The following is a 10190-nucleotide window of genomic DNA, read 5'->3' on the forward strand; positions in this document are numbered from 1 at the left end:
TACAAGTTTGCGAATCTTAAAATATATCAGCACTGCCAGTCTTACTAGTCTCCAATGGTTTACGGTGTTATAATAGACGTCTTACGTCTCTTACGCCAGAATCCTCGACTCAATGACTAAGTTTAAACTTGTGTCACTTCGGGGTTTTCGAATCTCAGTTCTGTTGAGTGATATATTTGCATATCAGCTACATACATTCATGTAAGTCGTCCTTACAAAATCCAGCGGTCTTTCGATAAATGCCCTACGATAAATGCAACTCTTTCGTCATCCCTAACTGTTTATCATAATAATTATCAATGAAGTACTTCAGACTTACAAGGCGTATGCCAACCGTTAAGCCAATCAAACTCTTCGATGGTATTTATGTAAGTCAACTTTGCCAAATCTCCACTGGCATTTTTTCTTGAGAACTGCTACTAAGTTTTTGAACCCGCCAAAGCCAAGTCGCCGTAAAGTAAAAGGAATTTGCAATTTATATCCCAACAGCTTTGAATACTTTTCACTATCATTTATTAAGCATGATTTTCAAACAGCTCCGCTTCCGCTTCTTTTTCTTATTACGCCATTATTAGTGTGTGTATTTTTCCGCTGTAAAGCCACGAGCAAAAATGATTTAAATGATAGCCGAAAGAGCGTAAACTGATAGACACGGTTTTTCCATTACTAAAATAAATGTTAATTTAAATGCTTATGAAAATAGCAGCGACGGAAGATGCACCAATAGACCAACAGACCGGCAGACCAATAGACTTAAGTCGAGCAGTATTAGGGCACAACTGAAGTGTCTCTCTGGGGGACGATAAGTGGGCGGAGGCGTGGGGGCAAAGTGTACACTGTACACTAAGAAAAGACGAGTTTACGAATTGGTTATGCAAATAAATGAAAAACCGAAGGAGATGGAGGTGGAAGACCACCAGACAGTCAGTCGCCTTATGTAATCGACCGCTGATGAACGTTCAATCAGGCAGCTACTCAGTACAAGAACTGTACATAAAACAAGTCCCTTGGGATGTGTTGGGCGGCTTTGTAATGGGAGTAGCACTCGGATCAAAAGGAAGTGAATACATTTGTGTGGTAAGTTTAAATATTTGACTAATTTTGATACGGGTATTAGGGTCTTTCATGTTTGTATGATTGAGAACGTCCTAAGTTCAGAGCACTTCCTGGAATCTAAATATAAAGACGAATCTTGGATTAGCATAGCATTCCAAAACGTAGAGCTTTTAAAACCGACAAGCTACCCAGGGTTCCTCGAAGAGAGGCAATGGTACAAGTCGAAGAGACAAAAAAGTATGTAAGAAGCGCTTGTCCAACAACCATTGTAGAGTGAATTAATGCCTGATCTCTCAGTAATCGATGATTTCAGTTACTGCTATTTCTATAGTTATACTGCGGAGGGCCAAGTTATTGTATGGTAGCAGTTTGGAACTTGAAAGAAGGAGAATGGAGGGAAGAACTCTATGAAGTCGAGTGCATTACTATTCCATTAAATGCCTCAAGTATCGAACTCTTAAAATTCAGCATTTAAAACCCGAGAAGCTTCTCGTTTTCTCAGAATTCCTTCAATCTCCAACAATTCAGCGGGTTCTTTCAGCTTCAACGACTTTCTGTGCACTTTTAATGGCGCATTATTTGCTTTTGCTTTTGTATTATAATTTGTTGTTTTTGTAATAGAGCACCCAAGTAATTAACACCGCTCAGTTGCAGTGGCAACGCTAGCTAATGCGCGTGGCATCACTTGGCAGTCGGCAGTTTGTAGACAAGCGCGCAGCGAGCCACTTACGCTACTCAACTTGTCCCTTGCAATTTGCACTTTCTTCTCTTTAGTTTAATTAAATGCTGTTGTTGCCTTTGAGGCGTTGCTAACGATAGTTCTATTAGAAATTAAAAAAAAAATAATTAAAATAAATAAATAAGAAGAGGCAGGAAGAAGAGTGAAATTCACTTGAACTCTGATGGCAACTTATTGGCACGTGCCTATACATTGTCGGGCAACTACACACAATTGCAGCGGAGTACATAGAAATTGTTGCAGCTATTCAAGTATTTATTGCAGTTACTGTTGAAGCTTTGCTAATTAAAGTGGAGGAGAGACGGTTTTTGTATGCGTGGAATGCTGTCAGCTGCTGGTATTCTCGCAATGCTTCGTCTACTTGTACTTGCTGTTTAACAAAAGCTTCGTTATTTTATCCACAATGGAAAATTAAATAATAAACCTCAACTTCGAGAAGATCAGTCACTTGGTCAGTTCTTTACTTCAATTGGGTCCTTTTCATTTCCAAGTTCAAGACTAGTTTATGAATGATAGTTCATGTGATCTCCTGGTCGGCTGTAAGTTTGGGTTCTACCTTAATAAGCTGAAAGCGGAAGACGACCTCGAGATCTTCTATAACTCACCACAGCCACCACAAGGCTCGTTTTTTATGTTAGTAGACTCGTATATTTACTTATCAGCTGCTTAAAAATATACAGGTTCGCCAAAAGTCCTAATCTTCTCAAGAACGGTTAAGAAAATCATGTCAATAAAGTATTATTTAGTCTGAGAAGTCGCTGTGGTTCCATATATTCTATAGCTGGAACCCATACTTAAGCCACCAATAACGCATTATTTAACTAAAAGACTCGCTTTGATGTCAATATTATCCGTCCTCTAAAAGGATAGTAAGGATAGATCGATCTGCAACTCAAACTAGTTGGGATCCAATAGTGATTGAGATAATCTTGTAACAAATTGCCTTAAGTTCCGAATCACAACTTAGCTTTTGATTGAAATCGATTAGTACTTTAATGAGCGGTCGAAGTAGAAGATATGTGCCGATGCTGAGTATTTATGCATATCTTAAATTTGTCTGTAGACTTTTAGTAGAAAATATTCACGAATTGTGGTCTCCATAGTGTTACTCACTCTAGATATACCTAATTAGGATCCTTTTACTACAAAGAGCCACTTTCAACCCACTGTTCTCCACTATAATGTGGAGTACTCTGCATATCCGTACTAAGTAAAAGATGTTTCGACATGTATTTAAATAAAATTTCTCGCCATTGCTGCTTTACACCCACAATAGCTGCCTGCTTTTAATGTCTTCTGTCGTCGTAGTTCCTCAATTATTGATTTTAATGTAAAAGTATTGAGTATAATTACCACTTAACATTGAGGTACTCGTAACTTGCAGTGAAATATGCCAAACTAAATAACAAAGAGTTGTGTTGGCAAGGCATAAGTTTTAATAAGCGTAATAAGTAGATGTTAATGTTGTTGTTGTACACAAAAGTCAGCATATTTTGGTTGAAATGTTTATTGACACGCATTAACAGGGTGGTACTAAATTTAATTGAAATTAATACGCAAACATCGGAGAAGTTGTTAGTTGTTGTTTAACCATGTGGTTGAAAGTTGTAAATCCATTCTTGTGGTGTAGTTGTTGGTTTTGTTGTTGCAACGTAGAACTTTTAATGTGATTGTCATGTTTATGTCTTATCGCATTAAAATTAGTTCAATCAAATATTTGATGAAAATTACCAGATTACTTTTAATTACACAAAGAGTTGGTAGGTTTCTGATGTTTGTGAGGTGGTTTATAAGTAATTGTAGATACATATAAAAGCGTATAAGTATTTATGAATGTTTGGAGATGCCTTCACGAATTCAATTGAGACTTTTTTAATTACATAATTTCTTAATTTTTTTTATTACTGAAAATCAGCAAGGTCATACATATGAATTCGTGAATGCATTGAATGCATAATTGAGGGTGTAAAATTTAATATAATTTTTTTTTTAATTTCGTATATTTTTGGCTATTTATTATTAATATTTAATGTTTTTTTTTTTGCTTTTGAAGTAATAATAGATATATAAATTCATATATATGTTTATTTACGTTTATAAATTCCTATTAAGATATTACTAATTTTAAGAGTAATTAAGAATTAATCAAAAAATAAAGTTATGTTAATAAGATGTAATTACTTTAAGTTTAAGCTTAAAATTCAATATTTTATTCTTCATTTTAGTATACTTTTGGTTGATTGTAAATAATATTTAATTTTAATAGTGTTATTCTAATCTAATTACTTTAAAATAACATTTAATTCCTCTAAGTTTACTAGTATAAATGGTTTAAATGTAGTAATAGTTATATATGTACTTTTTCAAATTATATTTTATACACTTACTTACTCTTAATTACTGTATGATTACTTTTAATTGCGCAAAAATGATATTTTGAATTAACTTAAAAGGTAATAAGTAACAATTTTAAGTACTTTATAAGTATATATAAATTTACGAATTCATATTACGATTCTGACATACATATATATTTGTTTTTTGTAAATTTAATTGAGCAATTAAAATGTAATTACAATGTAATCAGTTTAATTGAGAGCTTCAAAATAAACTTTTTTCGTTTAAATATTATTTTCTAATTATAATTAATATTTTTAAATTTAAAATTTAAAATCTAAAAATTAAAAATTTTTATTTTATTTTTAAGATTACTTTTTAGAACTCTTAGATTACTTTGAAACTCTCTAAAAATTAGTAATGTAAAGTTGTTGAGTTGTTTTTTGGTAAATTAAAAATTAAAATATAATAAATAATTAAAATGTAATTACAATGTAATCAGTTAAATTACACGCTTTACATTCGCATTTGTTTGTTTAAAAATATTTTTCTTAACTATATTTCATCTTTTTTTATAATCGAAATATATTTTGCTTAATTTTATGTCTCTAGTTTTTTAATTTTAAACATTTTTATAATTCTAAATTCAAATTTCTTGGGATTTTCCATAAAAAAAATTAATAAAATATATAAACTCTGCGATCCTGCCAGGAGTCGAACCTGGAATCTTCTGATCCGTAGTCAGACGCGTTATCCATTGCGCCACAGGACCGATATACTTTGTTAGGTGAAGACCCATGACACTTGTCTCCCATAATATATGACCACACATAAACTTCAAATCTTCACACTCATTCTATCAACGCCAACAACAAAGTTTGTACAATTCAATTTATTCATTATTTACTTAAAAAATAACACTATTTATAGTTTATCCACACTATAAATATTTGTATTTAACACATCTTCTTACTCTTCTTCTCTTTCTACTCGTTTAAATAAATGCTTTCAATGCTTTTTTTTCCCCCTATGCTTTATACGCACGGGTGTTATCTTCTTGTGTTATTTTTGAGTGCTTGACCGCATAGCAAGCTGTTGTTGTAGGCCTCTTGAAAGTTTAAACATATGTTTGTATGTCAATGAGTGTATTTATAATTACATATCTGTTATGTTATTTTTTTTCATTTAAATTCATCATTAATCGGATAGTCTTCTATTTAAGAAGAGAGAGTTCGACTCCAACGCGATCTATTGTATATAATATATATATTTATAACTCGGCCTTTTTATTGTATGAGATGAATATGCTATAATCTAATTCGCATACTAAATATGAGTTCCGAATATATCTGCCCTCCAGCGCCACCTACCGTAGAACTAAGGTTAGCTAATCTGTCAGCAGTTCCGCAAAACTGTAAATTTTTTGGACTGGGTATAATCACTTCCGTATTCTAAAATATATGTTCTTGAAGTCTTCGACCATGCACTATTTCTTCTCGAAATTTAGTCGAAATCGGTTGTTCGAGTAGTTCTATAGCCACCCTTTTCTAATAAAATATTACATCTATTTCAGTATTCTTTCAATTTACAGTAGTTTTCCGAAATAACGAATATTCGTTTTAACGAAAACCGCTTATAACGAACAAGCAAATTTGTTACATTAAGTACCTTAAATAACGAACATGGTAAGTACTCGGTTTAACGTGAAGAAGACATATGAAGAAAGATGAAAAAATCAAATAACATCGAACCAGAATTAAAAATATAAATATATAATAAGAAGTATAACTGTTAGAATTGGTCCATTTTGGAAGAATTTAGCTGATTTGAATTGTTTTGTGCTGATTTTTCATTATTTTAACAAAATAATTTCTTAAACTACAATTTACGGATATTTAACTAATTTTTATTGAAAAACATACCTCTAAGTGAGTACTCGAATTAACGAAAAAATCGATGTAACGAACAGGCCTGACAATTAATGTGTTCGTTTCGAAAAACTACTGTATATGTATTATCTATTATATATTTTTCAAGGTCAAAGAGGCCAATTGACTTATAATTTCTATAAAAAAGTTGCTAAATACAAACCATAGACATGTGATACCTCTAATGGCATGAAGTTCCGAAAACTATTTGCGATACTAGACAATTTAGACAATTTTTTATGCGTTCGTTTCTATTTTGGACAATTCAGACTTATGGAAATTAAGTCCACATCGAGGTGCGTCAAGGATAAGTGAACAAACAGATAAAAGAAATAAAGGCATTTTATAATATTAATGAATTAATATAAAAAATCCTCTTATACCAGTATTGGCCTGCATTGCAGCACCCTGGGGTAAATAATAAATGCCATACATTATATTATAAGACAGCAGAGCATTATTAGCAGAGTTTCTAAAAGAAAATACATATTTAAAGACGTATAATCTACAATCTACTTCTAGTACTGACATTTGCAGAATGCCAACTGTGCATGGGGGTCAAATAGGTATTTCGTGCAATGCAGCTGGTATATTGGAAAGTTGGCATATTCTTGTGGCATGCAACACACTAAAATAACATAGTGCCACCAAGTAGAGTAAATGCAGTGCTTAAATATGTACGTGTCTTCAGTTGAAAGAATCGAATTCATCAGTTATGCCCAAAATGAATCAATTCCCTTTAGAAAAAGACATGGATATACATACGAGTATATGGGTATCAGTTGCGGCGTACGAGTGAACTTTTGAAATCATATACATGGAATTACAATATTGTGGAAAATTTTAGTAGTTGCTTAGAAGAAGTTCGTTTGATTGAAAATCGGTGAATCCGAAGCCTTGTTTATTTTCATATTTGTGCATAGAAGATATCGATTCAGCTTTGGTATTCCAGGCCAAGAACGCGGTTCTCGTACTCTGCTGAATCTCTTGAAAGTTCTCTCCGAATTCCAGTATAGTCTCATTAGTTCAACTTCCAGTTGGTGACCCCGTCAAAATTATTTGATTATTTAAACGCTTTCAAAGTAAACATCGGACTGATGAGTGGACAAAACTAGCATAACCTAGAGTTCCAGAAGTAATAAACTGTCTGAAGAATAAAGTATACAGCTCGAGAATGGAGTATGGTATACTATAACGTTTTTTCGAAGATTTTGAGATATTCTCAGTAGGCCGAGAACCATTTCTAACCTTCTCTATTTGAAAATTCTTGAAAAATATTGTCAAATCGGCACAGTTCAACGCCTTCAGTCAGTACAAACTCGACGATTACAACAGCTGATGGATTTCCCTCTAAAGGGCTTTCATCTCAACCAAAAAGTTTTCGAAAGTTTACTTGAAGGTTTAACTTGGTTCGCAGGATCTGACAAAACGGTTTTCAAGACAAGATCTCAATCAACCACAAATTTAAACGACCAGATCTCGGTCCTTGGAAAGGTTGACCATAGCAGTAGTGTTCGAAAACATCGACGAATAAATTTTAACTACTTTAATTTTGCACAATACCATGCATCGTAATTTTGGTCACCAGTTCCGGTCACAGTTTTGTGGGTTTGATATGTGCGGCAGCTATACTCAGTACATAAATAAGAACAAGTATGCTAGTGGTGGTCTACAAACCGCAGTTATAATGTTTTCGCATTCAATGTGGTTTCAAGTCGGTACGGAAAATGTCAAAGAAGTTGCGCAATATGTATGAAGAAAAATTTCTGCAATTTTCGGCAACAAGAAATCAGAGGAAATGGGTCATGTCATGTGAAATAAGCAGAATTGTATGTCTCCACAGAATGCTATAATGGGTGGAACGTTGAGAGATTGTGTGGGAAACTAAAATTTGATCTCGAGATATGAGATAGAAATCATAAACCTTTGGTAAAGCAAAAGCTTTAGGCTCCAGCAAAGCTTTGTAGGCCTGACTCCAAGCTAGACTCCAAGCAGAACGTTTACAAACTAATTATGACACCCTTTATAAACTTGAATGCATCATATGTCTCATCGTGATTTTATAGAAATCATTCGTGAGTTGCAAGCGATATATTGCAACAGCTATCCCACATCCTCTATATGTGCAACATGCGAACCTTTTATTTATGCAGCATGTCACAGCGGTATATAATATAACGGTAATGCGTTGTATTCCATTTATTTTGATCGCATGTATATTTATAACTTTGATTTTATTAGTGCATTTGATTTGTCATATGGAAGAAAAAGAAGCTGAACGACTGCAGCATATGAATGAGCTCAGCGATTCCGGCGGATCGCGGTATTTCTTCTTTAACTTAACTTAATAAATATAGCGGTCCTTAAAGTCCGTGACAAGGTGTTATATAGAAGCTACCATAGCATTCAGGTGGTTCCCCTGATTCCAAAGTAAATAGAAGGTTATGATTTGCCCTTGATTTAAAGGCGAAGCAAGATAAGATAGACTTTCGATAAGACCTTCTTAAATTCTTAATTTTCGAGATAAAAAAATTTTAGTTTTCTTATCAGGGCATCTTGTGACCAAAATTTCTCTATGTATTGAAGGTGCTCCCAATCCAAAATCGTCTTCAAATATAGATACAGTGGTACCTCGACATACGAGTTTAATTCGTTCCGCAACCTTGCTCGTATCTTGAATTAATCGTATCTCGAGCAAATTTCCCCATACAAAACAATTGAACCACAAATAATCCGTTCCAACCTCCAAAATGTCACCCCAGTTATTTTTGTTACGTGGTTTTGAATAATAAAAACGTATTTATAAATATCAAATATTTATTACACAAAAACAAAAAAGAGAATGTAAAGAATTAAATTAGATATCCTCACTGGTCTTTGCCTTTTTCGCTACATTTTTCTCGATTTCACCTGTAGGCCGTTTAGAAAAAAACATGTCCAAGGAGGTTTGTTTCTTCATCCCTCTCAAAATGTTCCGGAAATGAGTTAGGCAAGTGTCATTAAAAAGGTCAAATGCACGACCTGTTGCAACTTTTTCTGGGTGTTTTTTCAACGAACTGTGAAACTCTGTCCCACATTCCTAAGATCTCCTTTATCTCTACTGCGTGTTACTACCGAACCGAACCGAACTGGATTCGTATCTCGAATTTCGGTCGTAACCAAAAGCAAAAAATCACTTGCTCGTCGGCTCGTATCTCGAAAAACTCGTATGTTGGGGCACTCGTATGTCGAGGTACTACTGTAATTCTCAGGAATCCATCGTTACATTTTCCGAAGAGAGCTTGTTTCTGAAAAAAAACTCTAAACTTAATTCTGATTATTATGCAAGATCTGGAGTGATTTTGGGAGGTAATGAGGCTTATTTTCTATTGTTCATAATATAAAGAGCTTTGACATACATTTTTGAGGTTAATTCGCGGTTGGATGTAGTTCGTCAGAGCTTTTGGGGATCTGAACTCACCAAACTTGCTGAATGCTTTGTGACTTCGGTGTTTAAAATTAATGAATGTTAAAATGGTTGTAACGGTGGTGATTCTTTAGATCTAAAGACTACTATTAGCACTATAACTACTCTAAAAATAATTTGACAGTGGATGTGAAAGTAGACTTCTTCCGTCGAACCATAAGTAAATTGGAGAAAGCTGTATCAAACTGATGTCTCTTGTATTGACACTTGACGGATTCCTGATTCTTGACAGGTTCCTCGACTGTATATATTATGACAGATGACAAATTCATGACCCAAAAAAGTAGTAAAGTCTTTTTCCATTCGTCTACTGATCTAGCTATTTAACTTTAAAATTAAAGATTTTCTCCACATAACGCTGAATTGCTGTCAATTCCGATTAATAATGTGAAACAGTTGTAAGTCGTTACTTAAGCGTGTAAGTATTCCACATTGACACGGTAAATGGGATTGCTTGTATGAATTAATATTTGCGCATGCCGCAGCTTCAGCCAAGAGTAATTTCCACTGGTTACCTTTGGCATAATGACGCACACGTTAAGTAAGCCGTTGATTTGCATCTACAGACTATAAATATGTGCTCGTATATATATTTACAACATTATCTTCAATATTGTCACGGCCTGCCTCTGTGTGTCGCTGCTCGTTCGCTCGTTCATTGCTT

At 33.9% G+C, this 10190-nt stretch overlaps 1 non-coding gene across 1 annotated transcript; it reads right to left on the reverse strand.

Annotated features, from left to right (window-relative positions):
* Positions 1-4831: 4831 nt before the first annotated feature.
* Positions 4832-4904, reverse strand: Trnar-acg (transfer RNA arginine (anticodon ACG)). The gene has a single exon. It is a non-coding gene; the product is annotated as a tRNA-Arg (tRNA).
* Between the last annotated feature and the right edge of the window lie 5286 nt (positions 4905-10190).

This window comes from Zeugodacus cucurbitae, chromosome 6, assembly GCF_028554725.1.
Source record: "Zeugodacus cucurbitae isolate PBARC_wt_2022May chromosome 6, idZeuCucr1.2, whole genome shotgun sequence".
Lineage (NCBI taxonomy): Eukaryota > Metazoa > Arthropoda > Insecta > Diptera > Tephritidae > Zeugodacus > Zeugodacus cucurbitae.